The sequence below is a fragment of the Aquarana catesbeiana genome, linkage group LG02, assembly GCF_042186555.1.
Source record: "Aquarana catesbeiana isolate 2022-GZ linkage group LG02, ASM4218655v1, whole genome shotgun sequence".
Taxonomy (NCBI): Eukaryota; Metazoa; Chordata; class Amphibia; order Anura; family Ranidae; genus Aquarana; species Aquarana catesbeiana.
The window spans coordinates 641,247,415-641,271,781 of NC_133325.1; the positions used below are offsets into that span (position 1 = coordinate 641,247,415).

The 24,367-nt window shown below is 43.1% G+C and overlaps 1 protein-coding gene across 7 annotated transcripts in view; it reads right to left on the reverse strand.

Annotated features, from left to right (window-relative positions):
* CDKL5 (cyclin dependent kinase like 5) overlaps window positions 1-24,367 on the reverse strand; it is a 571,173-nt gene that overhangs the window by 160,307 nt on the left and 386,499 nt on the right. The gene's annotated exons all lie outside the window — the stretch shown is intronic.

Genomic DNA, 24,367 nt, shown 5'->3' on the forward strand with positions numbered 1-24,367 from the left:
CCAGCGTTTGGAATCTATGGTGAGGCGGGTTGTGAAAGAATCTCTACAGGAGAGAGAGGCCCAGCAGCCCCGTGATTCCCCACTAGACCAGTTATGCCCTCCAGTGGGTGAAGGTTCTGTGCATGAGACATGGGAATCTTCCCAGCCAAGTCACCCTTCTGCTCCTGTTTCAGACAGCGAATCGGATCTGGAAGATCCTGGTGTGGGGTTTGAGTATGCTTTAGTTCCTTCTTTGGTGAAGGCAGTTAAAGAGGCCCTGAAGTGGGAAGATCCAGTTACTTCCCCCCCAAAACAAAGGAAGTTTTTCAAGCAGCTCAATAAGGAGCGACAGTATTTTCCTTTTCTCGCTGAGCTGGGTGAGGTCATTTCTGAGGAATGAGCAAAATGGACAAGAAAAGTTCCATGCAGTCAAAGGTCTTGAAACTATATCCTTTTAAGGAAGAGGAAGTAAAGCACCTTGAATCAGCCCCATTAGTGGATGCAGCTTTAATGAGACTAGCAAGATATGTAACGCTTCCCTTGGAAGACACTGTATCTTTTAAAGATCCTTTGGAAAGGCAAATTGATTCGGATTTAAAGAGGATCTACCTGACGTCAGGAATGGCATGTAAGCCAGTACTTGCAATAGCTGCAGTCTCCAAAGCTTTGGAATCTTGGTCTGATAATGTGGATGAGTTCTTAAGAGGTATCTCTACTGAAACAGCTAAGGATTCTCCTATCCAAGAGATCAGGCTGGCATCAGCCTTTCTTGGGGAGGCATCTACTGATGTCATCCGCCTGATGTCCCGGGTTATGTTGGCAGCTGTTTCAGCTCGTCGTGCCTTATGGCTCCGTCCGTGGTTGGCGGATCCAGCTTCCAAGCAAGCTTGGTGCCGAATTCCGTTTGAAGGTTCTTCATTGTTCGGCAATAAGCTCGATAGTGCCATAACCCGGGCCACAGGTGGGAAGTCTGTTTTCCTCCCTCAAGACAGACGCCTACAAAATCAGAGACGCAGTTTTCCTAGAAGACAAAACTCTGATGGCGCTAGGGATGCGCGCAGCTACAGACCTGGTCAGGAGTTCTCAAGATCCTGGAAATCCAGGCAGTCTTCTTTCAAGAAACCCGCAAAAGGGGGTTCCTCTGGCAACCAGGATGCCACAAAGTCCTTTTGAGATTGGGCCCGCTCAGGCATGCCAGGTGGGGGCTCGTCTTCGCCACTTTGGGCATGTCTGGGCGGCCTCAATCCGAGATTACTGGACCATCAAGACGGTCTCCTCCGGTCACAAGTGGGTCTTCAACAATACCCCAAGACTCAGATTTGTTCCCATATCTCTTCCAGGTTCAGAAGAGAAAAAGCAGGTCCTATTAACCTACGTGAGCTGTTTATTGGATCAAGGCGCAGCCGTCCCTGTTCCAGAAAATGAACAAGGCAAAGGCATGTATTCTCCTCTGTTCATGATACAGAAGAAAAACGGTACATGGAGGCCAGTAATAGATTTAACACATCTCAATTCCTTTATCCGAAAAGAAAAGTTCAAAATGGAGTCTTTAGTTACGATCCAACAATAAATACATCTGGGAGATTGGATGATTTCAATCGATCTGAAAGATGCATACTTTCACGTGCCAGTGGCAACAGAGTTTCAACAATTCCTCCGCTTTGCGGTAGGCAATCAGCATCTGCAGTTCACATGTCTACCCTTCGGCCTAACAACGTTACCTCGGGTCTTCTCAAAGGTCCTGTTGTCTGTTGTGGCTCTGCTTCGTATCAAGGGGGTTTGTCTACACCACTATTTAGACGACCTACTTCTCCTAGCTCAGAACAAAGATCAACTGTTAGAGCACAAGAGCTTAGTCATCTCCACACTGCAGGAATTCAGGTGGCTTCTGAATCTAGAGAAGAGCCATCTAGAGCCAACACAATCTCTGGTGTTTCTAGGGGCTCACTTCAACACATTGGAAGGCACCATCTTCCTTCCAGAGGAGAAGATTGGAGTGATTCGAGACAGAATACATGCAGCCCTTGCGTCGTCTCACCTCTCCGCTCTCCAATGCCTGAAAGTAATTGGCACAATGACAGCTACCATTCCTATGGTGAAGTGGGCCCAATGGCATACACGACCCTTCCAGAAAGGGTTCCTTCAACAATGGGATTCTTCCAGCCAAGTCCAGCGCATACACCTTACGTCATCCATGAGGACGTCTCTCCTTTGGTGGCTTCAAGGGAAGAATCTGCGCAATCACCATTCAATCATGCCCATCTCATGGGTCACGTTAACTTCGGATGCCAGCAATCGAGGTTGGGGCGCTCACTGCCTTTCAGAAGTGGCGCAAGGCCAATGGATTTTCCCAGCTCGAGGGATTGTATCCAACATTCTGGAGCTGAGGGCTGCCTTTCAGGCACTCCTGTCATTTCGCCATCTAATAGTAGGGTCATCTGTGATGCTAAGGTTGGACAATACAACCGCGGTGGCTTACATAAAGAAGCAAGGTGGAACTCGCAGCTGGTCTCTGCTACAGGAAGTGGAGCCAATAATGAGCTGGGCTCAGAAGTATTTGTCCAACATTTCGGCAGTTTACATTCCGGGGATTCAGAATGTACAGGCGGACTTCCTCTCGAGAGTGCAAATGGACAACAACGAGTGGTCTCTCCACAGAGAGGTGTTCGAGTGGCTTCTGACCCTGGGAGTACTTCCAGAAGTCGATCTATTTGCTTCTCCATGCAATCACAAAATGCCCAGATATTATTCGAGGTTCAGAGACCCTCAGGCTTACGGGATAGACGCTCTCTCAGATCAATGGAAGTTTCAGAAGGCTTATGCCTTCCCTCCGGTACCGGTGATTCTTCAATTCCTCCGGAGGCTCAGAACAGAGAAGGTGGAGATCATTGCAGTGATTCCTTTCTGGCCCAACAGGCCGTGGTTTCCTCTGTTATCGCTCCTGAGTTATCAAGACCCAGTTCCCCTTCCTCTCAGGCCGGATCTACTGTAGCAAGGCTCGACGTTACACCCATGCCCATCTTGCCTACACCTCAGGGTGTGGTTCTTGAAAGGGAAAGGCTTGAATCTCTAGGTTGTCCGGAAGAAGCTATTCCAACTCTTCTTAGTGCCCGGAGGGGAAGTACGAACAGAGTATACGAACGGATATGGTCTAAATTCTCTGATCATATGTCTTCCCGGTCAAATCCGTGTAATTCTCCAACAGTACAGGATATTCTAAGTTTTCTCCAATCAGGACTGGACCTATCCTTAGCAGTCAGCTCACTAAGAGTTCAAGTTTCAGCCATCTCGGCCTTCACAGGAGTATCTTGGGCTAATCACACATTAGTCTGTCAATTCTTTAAAGGAGCTATCAGGCTTAAACCTCAAAGAAGACCTAGGTTTCCCAAATGGGACCTTCCTATTGTCTTGGATTTTCTCTCTAATCTAGGATCAGATCCTGACAAACCTCTTTCCATGAGAGGTCTCACGCTCAAGACCACCTTCTTAGTAGCTGTGACATCGGCTAAAAGAGTGTCAGAGATTAGAAGTCTAGGATCAGAAGAACCTTTCCTAACCTTCTTTCCAGACAGGGTAGTGTCGATTCCCATGCTTGGGTCAAACCCTAAAGTGACCTCAGTTTTTCATGAAAATCAAGAGATTGTACTTCCTACTTTCAGAACATCGGATGATCAGGATGTCCATCCACTTGACGTAGGCCACACTCTAAAGCAATATCTGGAGGTCACGGCTCCATTCAGACAAACGGAATTCCTTTTCGTTCTTCTCCATGGTAAAAACAAGGGAATGCGAGCTTCGGTCAGATCAATTTCTTCTTGGATTGTGCAGACCATTCAGAGGGCATACAAGGCAAAGGGCTTGGCTCCTCCAGAGGCAGTGACAGCTCATCCGACCAGGAGTATCTCGACCTCGTGGGCAGCTTCCCGGCATGTCGCGCCTGAAATCATTTGTAGAGCGGCTTCCTGGTCTTCTATTAACACATTTGTTTCTCATTATTGTGTTGAGCCTGCTGCTCTGTCATCTATTAATTTTCATTTACAAGTATTGTCGGTTGACGATGTAAAATAAATTTGGTTTCTTTGCTCAAACATTTTTGCCCGCCCGTGTGTATTTTTGGGCGAGTTATTTCCCACTTGTATGCTGCCATGGAGCCTGTCAGGAAAACGGAAAATTTATATCAAATACTTACCGTAATTTTCCTTTCCTGATAGGCTCCATGGCAGCAGGAGTCCCTCCCAAAATGTCTGGAGTAGGCTAGTTACGGAACATGGATAGCAGCCTAGAGCAAAGATTTATGGGAGAGGGGGTCCTATTGGGTAGTTATGGAGGCGGAGCCTACCCACACGTATGCTGCCATGGAGCCTATCAGGAAAGGAAAATTACGGTAAGTATTTGATATAAATTTTCCGTTATAGTGGTTGTAAAGGCTCAAGGTTTTACCTTCCTGCATTCTATGCAGGAAGGTAAAAAACCTTCTGGATGCAGCAGCCGCGCCAGCCCCCCTAATACTTTCCTGAACCCCATCTCGGTCCAGAGATGTGCACAAGAGCCTTAGCTCTCTAGGGACTCTCGCTTCTCATTGGCTGAGGCAGCAGCGAAAGCCACTGGCACATACAATACTGGGCAGCTGTTTCAGCTTTTTTAACCACTTCCCGACCGCCTCACGATATACTGCGGCAGAAGAGCACATACAGGCAGATTACCGTACCTGTATGTTGCCCTTTAAGAAGCGGCTCACGGGCGCGCGTGACCGTGATCGCGGGTCCCGGCGGACCCGATGTCCGCAGGCATACCCGCGATTGTCTCACGGTGAGGAAGAACAGGCAGATACTAATGTAAACAAGCATCTGCCCATCCTGTCTAATGACACTGACACTGATCACGCTCCCTGTAATCGGGAGCGGTGATGTGTCACACACAGCCTCTCCCCCCCAGTTAGAATCACTACATAGGACACACTTAACCCCTACAGCACCACCTGGTGGTTAACCCCTACACTGTCAGTGACATTTTTACAGTAATCAATGCAATTTTATAGCATTGATCGCTGTATTAATGCCAATGGTCCCAAAAGTGTGTCATATTGTCGCAGTCACGATAAAAATCGCTGATCGCCGACATTACTAGTAAAACAAAAAAAATCAATAAAAATGCCATAAAACTATCCCAATAAAACTACCCCCTATCCCGCTATAACTTTTGCGCAAACCAATCAATAAACGCTTATTGCGATTTTTTTTACCAAAAATATGTAGAATACGTAGCGGCCTAAACTGAGGAAAAAAAATGTTTTTTTTATTTATTTTTTGGGGATATTTATTATAGGCCCTGTTAGGTCTAGGGGACCCCTCTAATAAAGGTTTAACCCAGGAAACTCTCACTGGTGGCCCTCCAGCTGTTGCGAAACTATAAGTCCCATCATGCCTCTGCCTGAGGGAGTTGTGCTTGTAACTGTCAGCCTTGCAATGCCTCATAGGACTTGTAGTTTTGCAACAGCTGAAGGGCCGCCAGCTTGAGACCCCTGGTTTAACCCCTTGATCGGCCCCCAGTTAACCCTTTCACCCCCTGTCACCAGTGTCACTAATCTAGTGTATAGATCTATATTCTGATCGATGTATTAGTGTCACGGGTTAGCCAGTTAGTTGGTTAGTTTCACCGTCAGTCTTTTATAGCTTCAGGATACCCCCATATATTACCAAATACATTTTTTAACCCCTTGATCACCCTCCAGTTAACCATTTCACCCCCTGTCACCAGTGATCACTGTATTAGTTGGTTATTTATTTTATTATAGCATCAGGGCACCCGCCATATATTACCTAATAAAGGTTTAACCCCCTGATCCCCTGGTGGGTGACATCAGTTTTAGCGTCAGTTAGGGTCTGCGTCGCCCCAGGCAGCATCAGATTAGTGCCAGTAGCGCTAACACCCACGCATGCACCATACACCTCCCTTAGTAGTATAGTGTCTGAACGGATCAATATCTTTGATCTGATCAGAACTATATTGGCGTTCCCAGTAGTTTAGGGTTCCCAAAAATGCAGCGTTAGTGCAATCAGCCCAGATACCTGCTAGCACCTGCGTTTAGCCCCTCCACCCAGCCCAGCCCACCTAAGTGCAGTATCAATCGATCACTGTAACTTACTAAACACATAACTGCAGCGTTCGCAGAGTCAGGCCTGATCCCTGTGAACGCTAACAGTTTTTTTGGTAGCGTTTGAATCAGTCGCTAACAATCAGATGCTCTTTTTGCCTGTGAGTCTCACTAGTTGTACCAGTAAATTTAGAGGCCATAATGTCCAATCGAAGGTACACTAGTGAAGAGGCCTACACGTTTCTGAGCATAACAGATGAGAGTGAAGAGGAAGTCACCCATCTGTCAGATTCAGGCTCAGAATACGAACCGGTAGACAGCAGCGGCACCCCAACAGATAGCTCTGACGACAGAGTAGTGGTCCCTGCCAAGGTCACGCGTACCTGACCCCGTTCTTCTTCTGTTGTTGAGGTGCAAGAACCGCAGGGCTCTTGTATGGAGCAGAGAGCCAGTACTAGTGCCGATCATCCTTCTGGTGAACTGGCAAGCACCAGCGACCTAGTACACCGTGGTCGTAGTCAAATCAGCACTGCAGTATCAGTGTGATGTGATGAGTCCCATAAGTGCAGTTCAAGCCGGTGTAGTGGCTAGCACAAGTAGTGTCCCGCAGCCACCAAGAGGACAAACACAGGCCCGTTGAGCCCATAGTGCCCTTCCTGCTGCATTTGCCAATCCTAATTGGGAGCCCACCACATCTGCAGCACCTGTACTTCCCCCATTCACTGGCCAACCCAGAATTCAGGTGGAAACAGTTGATTTTACGTCACTTGATTTGTATTCGCTGTTTTTGTCTATAGATCTATTGTGGACCAAAGCAACGACCCTTGCCAGAGATTGGAAACCTATTACGGTTTCCGAATTTAAAACCTACCTGCGCCTATCCCTCCTCATGGGCATAACTAAAAAGAGTGAGCTGCGGTCATATTGGTCCACTGACCCAATTCACCATATGCCCGTGTTCTCTTCATCCATGACCAAGGCTAGATACGAGCAGATCTTGCAATTTTTGCACCTCAACGACAATGAACTGTCCTCCTCGGGGTGACCCTGATTTCATCGGCTCTACAAAATTGGGCCCCTCATAAACCACTTCAACCAACAGTCCCTGATTAAGTTTTCTGGCTGCTTGTCTTTCAAACAGTATCTTCCCAGCAAGCATGCCAGATATGGGGTCAAGATGTATAAGCTCTGTGACAGGGCAACATATAGTTTTATGGTTTACAAGGGAAAAGATAGCCAGATGGAGCAGGAGAACTGCCCAAACTACATAGGGAGCGTTGGTAAGATTGTGTGGGACTTGGTGTCACCTTTATTCGGAAAGGGGTACCACTTGTACGTGGACAATTATTATACAATAATCTTTATGATTGTGGAATTGGCGCATGTGCGATCTAATCGCCGGGGCTTACCCCAGCAGCTTGTAGATTCCAGTCTTAGGCTGGGGGAGAGAGCCTGCTTGAGATGTAATAATTTGCTTGCAGTGAAGTGGAGGGATTCATGGAATGTTTTCGTTCTGTACTCCCTTCATGCAGATACGACAGTCCAAATTCCAACGGTGACTGGTGTTGTGGAGAAACCCCTCTGTGTCCACAAATACAACCTTAATATGGGAGGGGTGGACCTCAACGATCAGTTAAAGGCACCGTACTTAATTGCCCTTAGAGCCAGGCGCTGGTACAAAAAAGTGTCTGTATACCTATTTTAATTGGCTCTGCTGAACGCTTATGTGCTATATAAGGCGTTAGGACGAACTGGATCCTTACTTAAATTCCAGGAAGAGGTCATCACAGCCCTTCTGTTTCCAGACGGTGCTGTTCCCCAACTTCCCAATGCAAATGCTGTGAGCCAGCTGCATAAGAGGCATTTTCTGTATGTCCTCCTTGGTACCCCTACCCAACGAACACCCCAAAGAAGATGTTGTGTCTGTAGGAAACGCAGATACAGGCATGACACCCGCTTTTATTGTCCCTCCTGTCCTGACCAACCTGGTCTCTGCATCAGTGAATGTTTCCAACGCTACCACACATTAGTGGAGTATTAGCGTAGGGTACAGCACTGCACAGTCATAGGACACACTTTCACAGGGTCTCCAAAGATGCCATAGCATTTTGAGAGACCCAAACCTGGAACCGTTACAAAAGAAAAGTGTAAAAAAAACAAAAAAAAAGTAAAAAAAAAACAAAACAAAAACAAATATATATATATATATATATATATATATATATATATATACAGTATATAAAAGCCAAAATTAGTTGTGTTTTTCTTGTTCTTCCCGCTCTATTGTTCTGCTCTGTTTTACTGTATTTTATGTTGAACTGCAATGTTTTATTATTACTATGTTTTATCATGTTTGCTTTGCAGGTATGTAATTATTTTATACTTTACTATTTACTGTGTTTTATTGTTAATCATTATTTTCTTTGTAGGTACGCTATTTAGCTGCAGCCCTGAATTATCTATCTTGACAGCAACAGCGTTTTCTCTCACAATACGTAAATCAGCGAATCCAGCGCTGTAGGAAGTGATTTCAACACCATAGTTGCATATGATATGCCGAATCATGGGGTCAGGGGTGGAGGGGCGATTTGCCCCAATCATATTTTTTACTCTTTTTTTGGCACAGATTGCAATAAAAAATATATGTTTTAATGATTGAATGTTTTATTGTTACCATTATTTGCTTTTCAGGTATGCCATTCAGCTGCAGCACTGATTTATTTATCTTGACAGCAACAGCCTTTGCTCTATGTTGCTGGAGTACGTTGCTGGACTTTGAGTGGTTATACCAGAATGATGCCTGCAGGTTTAGGTATCATCTTGGTATCGTTCTTTTCGGCCCGGGGTCAGCTTTCATGTAAAAGCAATCCTAGCAGCTAATTAGCTGCTAGACTGCTTTTGCAAGCAGTGGGAAGGAACATGTCGTCTTCTACGGTTTTCTCAGGCTCTCCTGTCCCACCGGGGAACCTGAGAATGCAGCTGGTGGTTCCGCCAGCTGACCATAGAGCTGATCGAAGACCAGAACGGCTCCAATCATCTCTATGGCCTAAGAAACCGGAAGCTACAAGCATTTTATGACTTCGGTTTCGCTGGATATAAACAGCACCATTGGGAAATTGGGAAACAATCTTATTACACCGATCTTGGTGTGGTCAGATGCTTTGAGGGCAGAGGAGAGATCTAGAGTCTAACAGACACCAATTTTTGTTATTAATATTATAATATAATTACATATTACATTCCCTGTGATAACAATAAAAATGATTAAAAAAAGAAAAAAAAGAAAGGAACAGTGTAAAAATAAAATAAAAAGGCAAAGTAAATAATTAAAAAAACAAAAAAAGCACCCCTGTCCCTCCGTGCTCGTGCGCAAAGGCGAACGCAAGCGTTGGTCTCGTGTCATATGTAAACAGCTATTGCACCATACATGTGAGGTATTACCACAAACGTCAGATCGAGGGCAGTATTTTTAGAAGTAGACTTCCTCTGTAAATCTAAAGTGGTAACCTGTAAAGGCTTTTAAAAGATTTACAAAATGTATGTAGTTTGTCGCCGCTGCACGGTTGTGCGCAATTTTAAAGCCATGTTTGGTATCTATGTACTCGGCATAAGATCATCTTTTATATTTTACCAAAAATGTAGGCAATATAGTGTGTTTTAGTGCATACAAATTCAAAAAAGTGTTTTTTTTTCCCCAAAAAAATTGCGTCTGAAAAATCGCTGCGCAAATATTGTGTGAAAAAAAAAACGCAATACCCAGCATTTTAATCTGTAGGGCCTTTGCTTTAAAAAATATATATATAATGTTTCTAGTAATTTAAACTAGAAAAAAACAAATTTTTTTTATGTAAACAAAAAGTGTCAGAAAGGGCTTTGTCTTCAAGTGGTTAGAAGAGTGGGTGATGTGTGTCATAACCTTCTATTGTTGTGCATAAAATACCAGGACAGTTCAAATGCCCCCCAAATGACCCCATTTTGGAAAGTAGACACCCTAATCTATTTGCTGAGAGGCATGTTAAGTCCATGGAACATTTTATATTTTTGCCACACGTTTCGGGAAAATTATATATTTTTTTTTTTTTCTACACAAAGTTGTCACTAAATGATATATTGCTCACACATGACATGGGTATATGTGGAATTGCACCCCAAAATGCATTCTGCTGCTTCTCCTGAGTACGGGGATACTTTTTGGGAGCCTAGCCGCGTACAGGATCCCGAAAACCAATCACCGCCTTCAGAATTTCAAAGGGCGTAAAATGGTGATTTTACTCCCCACTCCCTATCACAGTTTCAGAGGCCCTGAAATGTCAAAATAGCACAACCCCCCCCCCCCCAAATGACCCCATTTTGGAAAGTAGACACCCCAAGGTATTTGCTAAGAGGCATGGTGAGTATTTTTCAGCTCTCATTTGTTTTTGAAAAAGAAGAAAGAAAAGGAAAATGTATTTTTTTTCTTTTTCCAATTTTCAAAACGTTGTGACAAAAAGCGAGATCTGCATGCCTCTCAGCAAATAGCTTGAGGTGTCTACTTTCCAAAATGGGGTCATTTGAGGGTTTTTGTGCTATCTTGACATTTCAGGGCATCTGAAATGGTGATAGGTAGTGAGGAGTGAAATCACCATTTTACGCCCTTAGAAAGCCTGAAGGTTGTGATTGGTTTTGGGGGTCCTGTACGCGGCTAGGCTCCCAAAAAGTCCCACATGTGGTATCCCTGTACTCAGGAGAAGCAGCAGAATGTATTTGGGGTGTAATTTCACATATGTCAATGGCATGTTTGAGCAACATATCATTTGTTGACAACTTTGTGGGAAAAAAAAAAAATTGTCAATTTCCTGAAACTTGTGGCAAAGTATAAAATATTCCATAGACTCAACATGCCTCTGAACAAATAGCTTGGGGTGTCTACTTTCCAAAATAGGGTCATTTGGGGGGGGGGGGGGCGTTGTGCTATTGTAACATTTCAGGGCCTCCGAAGCTGTGATAGGTAGTGAGGAGTGAAATCACCATTTTATGCCCTTAGAAAGCCTGAAGGCGGTGCTTGGTTTTCAGGGTCCTGTACACGGTTAGGCTCCCAAAAAGTCTCACACATGTGATATCCCAGTACTCAGGAGAAGCAGCAGAATGTATTTTGGGGTGTAATTTCACATATGTCCATGGCATGTTTGAGCAATATATCACTTCAGTGACAACTTTGTGTACATTTTTTATTTTTTTTGTCATTTTTCAATAGCTTGTGACAAAAAAAATAAATATTCAATGTGCTCAACATGCCTCTCAGTAAATTCCTTGGAGTATCTACTTTCCAAAATGGGGTCATTTGGGGAGGTTGTACTGCCCTGCCATTATACCACCTCAGGAAATTTGATAGCCAGTCAAACTAAAAGTTGAGTAAATTCCCAATACCCTAGTTTGTAGACGCTATAACTTTTGCGCAAACCAATAAATATACGCTTATTGAATTTTTTTTTACCCAAGACATGTGGCTGAATGTATTTTGGCCTAAATGTATGACTAAAATTGAGTTCATTGTATTTTTTTTATAACAAAAAGTAGAAAATATTTTTTTCAAAATTTTCGGTCTTTTTTCATTTATAGAGCAAAAAATAAAAACCACAGAGGTGATCAAATACCACCAAAAGAAAGCTCTATTTGTGGGGAAAAAAGGACGCAAATTTTGTTTTGGTACAGCATTGCATGACCGCGCAATTACCAGTTAAAGCAGCGCAGTGCCAAATTGTAAAAGGTGCTCTGGTCAGGAAGGGGACAAATCCTTCCGTGGGCTGAAGTGGTTAAAGTGGATGTAAACCCGAAAAAAAAAAAAAAAAAAAATTGATGTCATAATGTAGAGTATAAGATTTCCTATCATTTGAGCCCAGTCTTGCCACAAAGAGTTAATCCAGCTCTGAGCAATCCTCTTTTATTGTTTAGTGAGATAAATCTTGACAAACAGAGAAAAACTTTGTCAAATCCTCCCTCTTGCTGTGAGTGACAGGTGATTTACATATCTCGTGCACTAGCCTAAGACATGCATTATTTTTGAATTCCCACCCCCACTCCTTTCTTCAGCAGCTCTGCAAGGATTGGCTGTTCCACACCTCACCATGATTTGGCATGCTGAAGTCATGTGGTTACTTTCTTGTCTTTTCACTGGATGTTAGAGATCATATCAGAAGTTCAGCGCAGGAGAAAATGCATATTGACAAGGGGAGTGTAGAGGTGGGCGGGGAGTCTACTGACATCACGACTCCACCCACCGAGCTCCAGACAACAGACCCGCCCACAGAATCTGCAGTTTTTTGGTTCTCATAACAGAGGGGAGACATTTGACAGGTAAAGATACATGCAGGAGCCATGTATATCCTTATAGATAACCCCTATGGCAGTAGTTTAGAAAGGATGACATTGGGTTTACATCCACTTTAACCACTTCAGCCCCGGAAGGATTTACCCCCTTCCTGACCAGAGCACTTTTTACAATTTGGCACTGCGTCGCTTTAACTGCTAATTGCGCGGTCATGCAATGCTGTAACCAAACGAAATTTGCGTCCTTTTCTTCCCACAAATAGAGCTTTCTTTTGATGGTATTTGATCACCTCTGCCGTTTTTATTTTTTGCGCTATACACGGAAAAAGACCGAAAATTTTGAAAAAAAATGATATTTTCTACTTTTTGTTCTAAAAAAAATCCAATAAACTCAATTTTAGTCATACATTTAGGCCAAAATGTATTTGGCCACATGTCTTTGGTAAAAAAAATGTCAATAAGTGTATATTTATTGGTTTGCGCAAAAGTTATAGCGCCTACAAACTAGGGTACATTTTCTGGAATTTACACAGTCTTTAATTTATGACTGCCTATGTCATTTCTTGAGGTGCTAAAATGACAGGGCAGTACAAAACCCCCACAAATGACCCCATTTTGGAAAGTAGACACCCCAAGGAAATTGCTGAGAGGCATGTTGAGCCCATTGAATATTCATTTTTTTTGTCCCAAGTGATTGAATAATGAAAAAAAAAAAAAAATTACAAAAAGTTGTCACTAAATGATATATTGCTCACACAGGCCATGGGCCTATGTGGAATTGCACCCCAAAATACATTTAGCTGCTTCTCCTGAGTATGGGGATACCACATGTGTGGGACTTTTTGGGAGCCTAGCCGCGTACGGGGCCCCGAAAACCAATCACTGCCTTCAGGATTTCTAAGGGCGTACATTTTTGATTTTACTCCTCACTACCTATCACAGTTTTGAAGGCCATAAAATGCCCAGATGGCACAAACCCCCCCCAAATGACCCCATTTTGGAAAGTAGACACCCCAAGCTATTTGCTGAGAGGCATGTTGAGTCCATGGAATATTTTATATTTTGACACAAGTTGCGGGAAAGTGACAATTTATTTATTTATTTTTTTTTTTGCACAAAGTTGTCACTAAATGATATATTGCTCACACAGGTCATGGGCATATGTGGAATTGCACCCCAAAATACATTCTGCTGCTTCTCTTGAGTACGGGGATACCACATGTGTGGGACTTTTTAGGAGCCTAGCCGCGTACGGGACCCCGAAAACCAATCACCGCCTTCAGGATTTCTAAGGGTGTACATTTTTGATTTCACTCTTCACTGCCTATCACAGTTTCGGAGGCCATGGAATGCCCAGGTAGCACAAAACCCCCCCAAATGACCCCATTTTGGAAAGTAGACACCCCAAGCTATTTGCTGAGAGGCATGGTGGAGTATTTTGCAGCTCTCATTTGTTTTTGAAAATGAAGAAAGACAAAAAAAAAAATTTTTTTTTTCTTTTTTTAATTTTCAAAACTTTGTGACAAAAAGTGAGGTCTGCAAAATACTCACTATACCTCTCAGCAAATAGCTTGGGGTGTCTACTTTCCAAAATGGGGTCATTTGGGGGGGGGGTTGTGCCACCTGGGCATTCCATGGCCTCCGAAACTGTGATAGGCAGTGAAGAGTGAAATCAAAAATTTACCCCCTTAGAAAGCCTGAAGGCGGTGCTTGGTTTTCGGGGTCCCATACGTGGCTAGGCTCCCAAAAAGTCTCACACATGTGGTATCCCCGTACTCAGGAGAAGCAACAGAATGTATTTTGGGGTGTAATTTCACATATTCCCATGGCATGTTTGAGCAATATATCATTTAGTGACAACTTTGTGCAAAAAAAAAAAAAAATAATAATAATTTGTCTCTTTCCCGCAACTTGTGTCACAATATAAAATATTCCATGGACTCGACATGCCTCTCAGCAAATAGCTTGGGGTGTCTACTTTCCAAAATGGGGTCATTTGGGGGGGGTTTGAACTGTCCTGGCATTTTATGCACAACATTTAGAAGCTTATGTCACACATCACCCACTCTTCTAACCACTTGAAGACAAAGCCCTTTCTGACACTTTTTGATTACATGAAAAAATTATTTTTTTTTGCAAGAAAATTACTTTGAACCCCCACACATTATATATTTTTTTAAAGCAAATGCCCTACAGATTAAAATGGTGGGTGTTTAATTTTTTTTTTTTCACACAGTATTTGCGCAGCGATTTTTCAAACGCATTTTTTGGGGAAAAAACACACTTTTTTACATTTTAATGCACTAAAACACACTATATTGCCCAAATGTTTGATGAAATAAAAAAGATGATCTTAGGCCGAGTACATGGATACCAAACATGACGTGCTTTACAACTGCGCACAAACGTGCAGTGACAACAAAATAAATACATTTTTAAAAGCCTTTAAAAGCCTTTACAGGTTACCACTTTAGATTTACAGAGGAGGTCTACTGCTAAAATTACTGCCCTCGATCTGACCGTCGCGGTGATACCTCACATGCATGGTGCAATTGCTGTTTACCTTTGACGCCAGACCGACGCTTGCGTTCGCCTTAGCTCGAGAGCAGGGGGGACAGGGGTGCTTTTTTTTTTTTTTTTTTTTTTCTTTATTATTTTTTTGCTTTTTTATCTTATTTTAAAACTGTTCCTTTCATTTTTTTTTTTTTTAATCATTTTTATTGTTATCTCAGGGAATGTAAATATCCCCTATGATAGCAATAGGTAGTGACAGGTACTCTTTTTGAAAAAATTGGGGTCTATTAGACCCTAGATTTCTCCTCTGCCCTCAAAGCATATGACCACACCAAGATCGGTGTGATAAAATGCTTCCCCAATTTCCCAATGGCGCTATTTACATCCGGCGAAATCTAAGTCATAAAATGCTCGTAGCTTCCGGTTTCTTAGGCCATAGAGATGTTTGGAGCCACTCTGGTCTCTGATCAGGTCTATGGTCAGCTGGCTGAATCACCGGCTGCATTCTCAGGTTCCCTGTTGAGACAGGAGAGCCAGAGAAAAACACGGAAGACGGTGGGGGGGGGGGGCATTCTCTCCCACTGCTTGTAAAAGCAGTCTAGAGGCTAATTAGCCGCTAGGATTGCTTCTACATGAAAGCCGACCGCTGGCTGAAAAGAATGATACCAAGATGATACCTAAACCTGCAAGCATCATTCTGGTATAACCACTCAAAGTCGTGAATGCTGTACTCAGACAAAAATATGGTTAACAATAAAGCACAGTAAACGGTAAAGTATAAAAAATTGCAGACCTGAAAAGCAAACATGATAAAACATAATAACAATAAAACATTGCAGAATAGAATACAGTAAAAAAGAGCAGAACAATAGAGAGAATAGAGAGAGAGAGAATAGAGAGAGAACAATAAAACGACAACTATTATTTTTTATTTTATATTTTTGTTTGTGTTTTTTTTTTTTTTTTTTTACACTTTTTTTGTAACTGTAACTTTTATAACTGTAACCGGTTCCAGGTTCGGGTCTCTCAAAATGCAATGGCATCTTGGGAGACCCTGTGAAAGTGTGTCCCAGTCTGTGCAATGCTGTACCCTACGCTAATACTCAGCTAGTGAATGGTAGCGTTCAAAACATTCACCAATGCAAAGACCAGGATTGTCAGGACAGGAGGGACAATAATAGTGGGTGTCACGCCTATATCCGCGCTTGCTGCAGACACAACATCTTTTTGGGGGGGGTTCGTTGGGTAGGGGTACTCGGGAGGACATAAAAATGCCTCTCATGCAGCCGACTGCATTTGGTTGGGGATGTGAATGGGGGAAGTACGGGCGCTGCAGAAGCGGTGGGTTCCCAATTAGGATTGGCGAATGCAGCAGGAAGGGCACTATGGGCACGACGGGCCTGTGTTTGTCTTCTTGGTGGCAGCGGGACACTATTTGTGCTTGCCACCTCACCAGCTTGAACTGCACTTATGGGACTCGCCACGTCACCAAGTGTTACTGCAGTGCTGGTTTGACTACGACCGGGGTGTACTAGGCCGCTGGCGCTTGCCAGTTCACCAAAACGCTACCAAAAAAACTGTTAACGATCGCAGGGATCAGGCCTGACTCTGCGAACGCTGCAGTTATGCATTTAGTGTTTTGTAAGTGACAGTGATCGATCGATACTGCACTTGGGTGGGCTGGGCTGGGCCGGGCGGAGGGGCAAAACGCAGGTGCTAGCAGGTATCTGGGCTGATCCCGCTAACACTGCGTTTTTGGGAACCCTAAACTGCTGGGGACGCCAGTATAGATCTGATCGGATCAGATATTGATCAGTTCAGATACTATACCACTAAGGGAGGTGTACAGTGCGTGCGTGGGTGTTAGCGCTACTGGCACTAACCTGACGCTGCCTGGGGCTGGTGCTTGCCAGTTCACCAAAACGCTACAAAAAAAACTGTTAGCGATCGCAGGGATCAGGCCTGACTCTGCGAACGCTGCAGTTATGCGTTTAGTGTTTTGTAAGTGACAGTGATCGATCGATACTGCACTTGGGTGGGCTGGGCTGGGCCGGGCGGAGGGGTAAAACGCAGTTGCTAGCAGGTATCTGGGTTGATCCCGCTAACACTGCGTTTTTGGGAACCCTAAACTGCTGGGGACGCTAGTATAGATCTGATCGGATCAGATATTGATGCGTTCAGATACTATACCACTAAGGGAGGTGTACGGTGCGTGGGTGTTAGCGGTACTGGCACTAACCTGACGCTGCCTGGGGCTGGTGCTTGCCATTTCACCAAAATGCTACCAAAAAAACTGTTAGCGATCGCAGGGATCAGGCCTGACTCTGCGAACGCTGCAGTTATGCGTTTAGTGTTTTGTAAGTGACAGTGATCGATCGATACTGCACTTGGGTGGGCTGGGCCGAGCTGGGCGGAGGGGCAAAACGCAGGTGCTAGCAGGTATCTGGGCTGATCCCGCTAACACTGTGTTTTTGGGAACCCTAAACTGCTGGGGACGCCAGTATAGATCTGATCGGATCAGATATTGATGCGATCAGATACTATACCACTAAGGGAGGCGTATGCTGCGTGCGTGGGTGTTAGCGGTACTGGCGCTAATCTGACGCTGCCTGGGGCGACGCATATCACCGCCGGGCGATCAGGGGGCTAAATCTTTATTCGGTAATAAACGGCGGCTTCCCTGACACTATAAAAAATAAACAAACTAACCAGCGTCACCCGTAACGGTTATACAGTGATCAGTGGTGAAAGGGTTAACTAGGGGGCAATCAAGGGGTTAAAACATTTATTAGATAGTATATGGGGGTCCCTGTCGCTATAAAACTCTGACGGCGAACCTAAATATTTACGTCCCTAACTAGCATCACCAGCGACACTAATACAGCGATCAGAAAAATGATCGCTTAGCGACACTGGTGACAGGGGGTGATCAAGGGGTTAAAACTTTATTAGGGGGGGTTAGGGGGGTACCCTAGACCTACAGGGGGCCTAACACTCACTGCCCTGACACTGTAACTGTCACAAACTGACACCAATACAGTAATCAGAAAAAAAAAAAAAAAACTGCTGGTGTCAGTTTGTGACAGGGGGGGGGGGGTGATTGGGGGGGGATCGGGGGGCGATCGGGGGGGGGATCGGGGTGTTTAGTGTGCCTGGCATGTTCTACTGTGTGTGTAGTGTTGGTGCACTTACATTGCAGTCTTCTCTCCTCGGCCCGGAACGGAAAATACCGAGCCGAGGAGAGATGACATCATTTCCTCTGCCTCTGTGTACAATACAGAGGCAGGGAAATGATCCCATTGGCTGAGAGCGATCGCGAGGGGGGGGCCACGAATGGATGGCCTCCCCCTCACCTCCGATCGCCGGGGGAGATTTGCCGACCGCCGCAGGCACCGGGGGGGGGGTCCGATCGGACCCCCCACCCGCGGGCAGGCAAGGACGTACATATACGTCCTTTTGCCTGCCCGTGCCGCTCTGTCGACGTATATAGTCGTGCGGCGGTCGGCAAGTGGTTAAGGAAACCTGTTATGCAAATATTGACTTCAACTAGAAAGTGGGCTTTTGGCCTACCCCCTTCCAGTTCATTGCACCTTGTTACTGCTGGTTAAATATAATGACCATCATTGGCTAATACTGAGGTGCGAAGATGAGGTAAAGCTCCAAGTTGCTAAACATAGTCATTGTTTATAATATTAGTGATTGTAACAGAGACTAATGTCACTGCTCATGGAAACTAAACTTTATTTTTGCTACTGAGATTTTACAGCCATGAGTATACTAATTTTCACAGGTGCCACAAAGTGGTTACTTGTCCTGCTCTGCTTATATCATCACCCACATTTCAGATGAAATGGACTATGCCAACTGGAATGGTGTATAACACCTGCAGGGAAACTAAAGTAAGTTGTTTTCACTTTCAGCTGTCAAGTGATCCTTAGCGTCCCTTTAAATGTGCAAACTATTTCTATATCTCTGGCTATCTGCGTATAACACTTCAGCGCTGGTTTTTTAGGGAATTTTCAACTGACACGTGAGCACAGAGAGTGAGTCAATCCAAAAATTAATATTCAATTAAGAGATTTGCAGTTAACTAAAATTTTCCTGTGGCATTGTTCTTATGTCTGTAGATAGAGATTATGCTTTCAGGTTATAACAGTCGGATGTGCCAGCACTGTCTGATAGTTGTTACTACTGTAGTCCAAAAGCATTGTTGCCCAAGGAGGACTAAAGCCTCGTACACACGATCAGATTTTCGGACGACCGAAAGTCCGTTTTCTTGTTGCATGCTAGTCTCATGTCGAAAGTGAAGAGGTTACTCACTATACGAAAATTCTCGTACGACAGAATACAACTTCAGAAGTGACGTAATGTGTTGAATAATTTTGTATGTATTCTTTAATTTCTGAGCATGCATAGTCTCGCTCTTATGATTTTTTTTGTACGAAAACCGCACTTGTTAAATGAAAATCAGATGTTGAGTTCACGTACTACAAAAATTTTATAGTCTGCACATCCAGCTTTTGTCTGACGAAAAACCGGAATCGGCTGTCGAAAGCACCATACTAACAATCCGAAAATCGGCAGATCATTCGTCGGATAACATTTTTCTTCCGATTTTCGTATCGATTTTTCTTCCGAAAAATTTTCTTTCTTCCGAAAAATTCTTCCGAAAATTCTTCCGAAAAATTTTCTACAAAAATTTATAGTCTGCACATCCAGCTTTTGTCTGACGAAAAAACGGAATCGGCTGTCGAAAGCACCATACTAACAATCCGAAAATCGGCAGATCATTCGTCGGATAACATTTTTCTTCCGATTTTCGTATCGATTTTTCTTCCGATTTTCGTATCGTGTGTACGGGCCTTTAGAGATTTCCTTCTACCAGTTCTTGAACTAATTCTTGTTGAGGTGTTTTAAATATATTTTCTCATAGTGGTGTTTATCCAGTACTATAATATTATCTCCTTTGTCAGATATTTTTATTATTAAACCATGCTGTAATTGTTTCAAATCTGTTCTTTTATTTTGAGTCAAACTGTCCAGTACTACAGTGTTGAAATTATCTTTTAAATCCTTCACCACATGACAACAACATTCTAAGCCCCAGCATTCAAATTGAATGGAGGAACATTTTTAGACTTTAAAGGGGTTGTAAACCTTCGCGTTTTTCACCTTAACGCATACTATACATTAGGTGAAAAAACACCTGGCAGTGACCAGCCCACCAGCCCCCCCCGTTTAACTTACATGAGCGCTGGAACTTGACCCACCGGGGATGCGCTGTCTCTCTGCAGGGGGCTCTTGATTGGATAGATTGATAGCAGTGCAGCTATTGGCTCCCCCTGCTGTCAATTTTATCCAATGACGCGGGCAACGGGGGGTGGGGCCGATTCATACATTGGGCGTCTATGGACGCCGAATGCTGGACTCGGGAGCGCGCCCGCAAGGTAACCCCCTAGGGGAAGTGCTTCCCCTAGGGGGTTATCTGATGCGGGGAGGAGCCGTGAGAGCCGCCAGGGACCCCAGAAGAGCAGGTTCGGGGCCACTCTATGCAAAACGAGCTGCACAGTGGAGGTAAGTATGATATGTTTATTATTTTAAATTAAAAAAAAAGGAACCCTTACAATCACTTCAACTCTGTGTCACTTAGTGTCCCATAATCTGGCAATTTCTCACCCTTCACTTGTTCACAAGTCATTTCCACTTAAGAAAACTATCAAATGGTAATCGTGCCTTTCTTTCATTTTAAGAATCTTTTTTGAGTGGGATAAAATTTTTAACTTTTCTTTAAAACATTGTATTAAAGTCAGCTCCTTTCATAATAAATTGATAATTGTCATTTTCTGGGCATGTATTGTTTGATCCTGATTTCTTTATCATAGGTGCTACTGTTATGCGCAATTTTTTTTTTTGTCCTCAGTCATGTAAAACCCTTGTTCTAAAAAACAAACAAAAAAAAAACAATTAAAGTATCTGCTTTATAAGATGTGTTGTACCCTCTTGTTCACTTAAAATCATGTAATTTGTTCTTACTACTTACTATCTTTAAATCTTGTGCAAAGAAGAAAGGGTATGACTTTCTGCTGTTCCATGCACATGGCGCAATTCTTTTTATAGAAGGTCAACACGTCAAAATATATTAACACTGATCGGCATATAATTTATTTCGATCTGATGCAAGTGCTGCACGTGTTATCCAAAGTGACATTCTAAATGCTTGATACTGCCTATATGTTGGATTGATTTTGACACACAGCCACATCTTGTAGAAAGGTGAATGGTTATGTCTCCCATATAAGATCATGATTGTAGATGTTTGATGTGATCTGTGTTCTTACCACACTTTTGGCTGACTCCCATCTAGGTTAAGGGGGAGTCACTGCCTTTTAGGATTTTCAAGATTAATAGTCATCATCCAACATACTGTGCAGTATTCAATTTAATCATATGACTGCTTGTGAACCGACTTTGTAATTGTTATATGTTAATTATTCAAATAGTGAATATACAAGGGATCCAATAGATCTGTGCTGAAATGTATTATTTGGAGCTCTGGGGGTCCATACAATATCTTCGGCAGATTGTGCCCCTTTGGAGCTCAACAGCAATTATCTGGATAAACTTTGCAACAATAAATTGGAGGAATAATGTATTTATAGTTGACTAACCATTTGTGAACAGTCATAGATTAGTGTTGACGGCTAACAATTATAGTATTGTGGAACATATTCCTATACGTATTGAATCTGCAGCAGTACATTTAATTTTAGAACAGTAGGACCCATGCTAATAATGTAAGTCATTTTGTATTTAATAGTTTTTATTCATTTTTTTTCACTCTGTGAACAATAAAGCTTTTGTATGTTATTTAACTGAGGCATTCGCTCTTTAATGAATATAGACCTGTTGTGGTCACATATTGGGAGTTTTGTATATATATAATTTAACATGCCTGACCAGAAGAAGTTTTTGGCTCCAAATCCAAGAGTTAACACTTACTAAACCTAACTAAGCTCTTTTTACAGTTTGTAAATCCTTAGACAAATACTGGATTTTATATGCTGCCCCTTCTAAGCCTATGACACAATAGTCATTTTGTAACCTGCAGCATACTCACCAGCGAGAGAATCACTGTAGAAAGCAAACATCATTCACCTATTTTTTCAACCATTTTTTTTTTGCTCTAGCACTCCTTTAGTTTTGGATAAAAGGGAGTAAAAGTTTACAATTCTCTCAAGTCTTTATTGTTAGCTGTAATTGCATGGGGGGGGCATTTGACCCTTTCTTCTTGTCCCTGTGACCTAGTACAATAAATGGGGGGGGGGCCTTGGACAGAAAGCCAGACAGCAATGGACACACTTTCAAAAGTTCCTAACCTTTCACACTCACCATTAAAGATATTTTTATCACTCTGTAAATAGGGACAACGATGGTAATTAAAAAAAACTGATGGATAAACCTTCTCAAAACAAAATAAAATATTTTGGCTGGATTTGGGCTTTAAAATAAATAAATGAAGCTTCCAACTTTCCCTGTTGGTTTAGATATCTTGGTCATTCTTTACTTTTTTTTTTTTTTTTTAAGTTCTCCACCTAACATGGCATCAGGTTAAGTCTTTCTGTTTCTGGTGTATTTGCTGTTAGCTCCCTTTCTCTTTGTGCACCATCTACTGCCCTGATTTTTTTATTATGCATATTAAATCAAAAAGGAAAAAAAAAAAAGAAAAAAGGGCATCCATTAAGTGTCATATAGAGCATCCTTCATATAATACAGTATATGTAAAGGATTTATTAGGGTCTCTTTTTCTGTTTGCCCTCAAGCAATGTCTTTCAAACTCCTCTTATTAATATTGTTTTTTGTTAAGGCACAACCCAAAATACATATTCATTACTTTTGGATCAATTATTGACAGTTTGATGTTATATCTTTCACCTGACTATCATACATACTTCTTTCTATTAACTGATTTCCAACCAAACATGCCTGTCTGTATCACAGCTGCCAGCACTTTGGTGTGTAAGCAGGGACAGGTATTAAAACGTATGTCAAGGTGTTGTGGAAAATTTTATATTAATGTATTGTCATAAGTCTCCCAGTGTGTGTTCAATCACAGCCCGCTCTAAAGAGCTGACTGGGGCAGACCAACGCTGGTTGAGACCTGTTTGGTAGTGAAAAGCTCTTTGGGGATGTAGAGAAATGTTTGTGGAGTGGGGACGTGTCCGCCAGCTAAGGGCCCCTGTGCGATGCACAGAACGATCGTCTGGTGGGGGTGTGCTCGCTCTGCAAAGACATTATCGGTTTAACGAGTGTGCTCTCATGTTGCCCCTGTGTGCCTGATCAACACATTTGTGGCCCAATGAGTGTACGCCTGCCGATAATCTCTCGTCCACAAAGACAGTAGAATAATCCAGGTATACATTGTTCTCTGGAACAATGTATAATAGGGATTTCTATCAACGGCAATACGGGAGTCTTTTGGGTTTTGGTTGGAGACAGGGTTAATGTTTGAAAGCCATGTGGCTTCTAAAAACATACATGCACCCTGTCTCTGCTCAGACACACCCATAAGACTCCTGTAGTCATTGTTCATTGGTTGTTGCATTTTCCTGTGTTGTTAAATCCTTATATGGTCATTGATATCCTGTGAGGTCATATCCTGTGAGGTCACAAGCTTTGTAAGAGGTGTTATTGGCTATTGGAGGCCGAACCCTCGAGCTTTGGGGACTTCCTGTTATGCTAATAAAGAGTGAGCACACAGCTAAACAGGGAGTGTGATCTTGGAACTGGAAGGATGAGGTTGTGTTTTGTCTAGTTGGATGGCTGGGGCACACACCAGAGGATGGATACGATCAAAAGGTGAGATGCATTTATATCATTAGACAAAATTGTTATTATGGTTAGAAACAGGAGATTTGGCTGTGTGCTCTGTGTGCAGCCAAATTTCGACGACAAAGGCAAAAAAAAAAAAAAAAAGCATATGGCGTAAGTACAGAAAAATATCTGTTGATCTGGCAGAAATTCAGTAAGCTCCTAAACCCTGTTGTGAGCTGAGAACACATAGCATTTTTATGGACTGAGTGTTGTCAGCCCTGCCCAGTGTCTTTTGATAAACTACTCAACGAATGGACACAGGAGATTGAAAGAGATGCTTTTTCCCGAGACCTCAGTGGACTATTCCTCTTCAATTGAGCAGCATTTGGCAACAGGAAAAAGTACATATTTTCTTTTTTTATTTGGTAGGGTATTCATTTTGTCAACTTTGGTAGCTATGGCAGAGTGATTAAAGTGATTGCAAAGGTTCGTTTTTCTTTAAAAAATAACAAACATGTGATACCTACCTCGATCCTACTTTTCTGGGGTGCCCTGGTGGTGCTCCTGGCTCCTCCTCTTCATCGGGTGCCCCCACAGAGAGCCGCTGCTGCATCCATTAACACAGACAGCAGAACTTGGCCCTGCCCCAGGCTCCCCTTCACT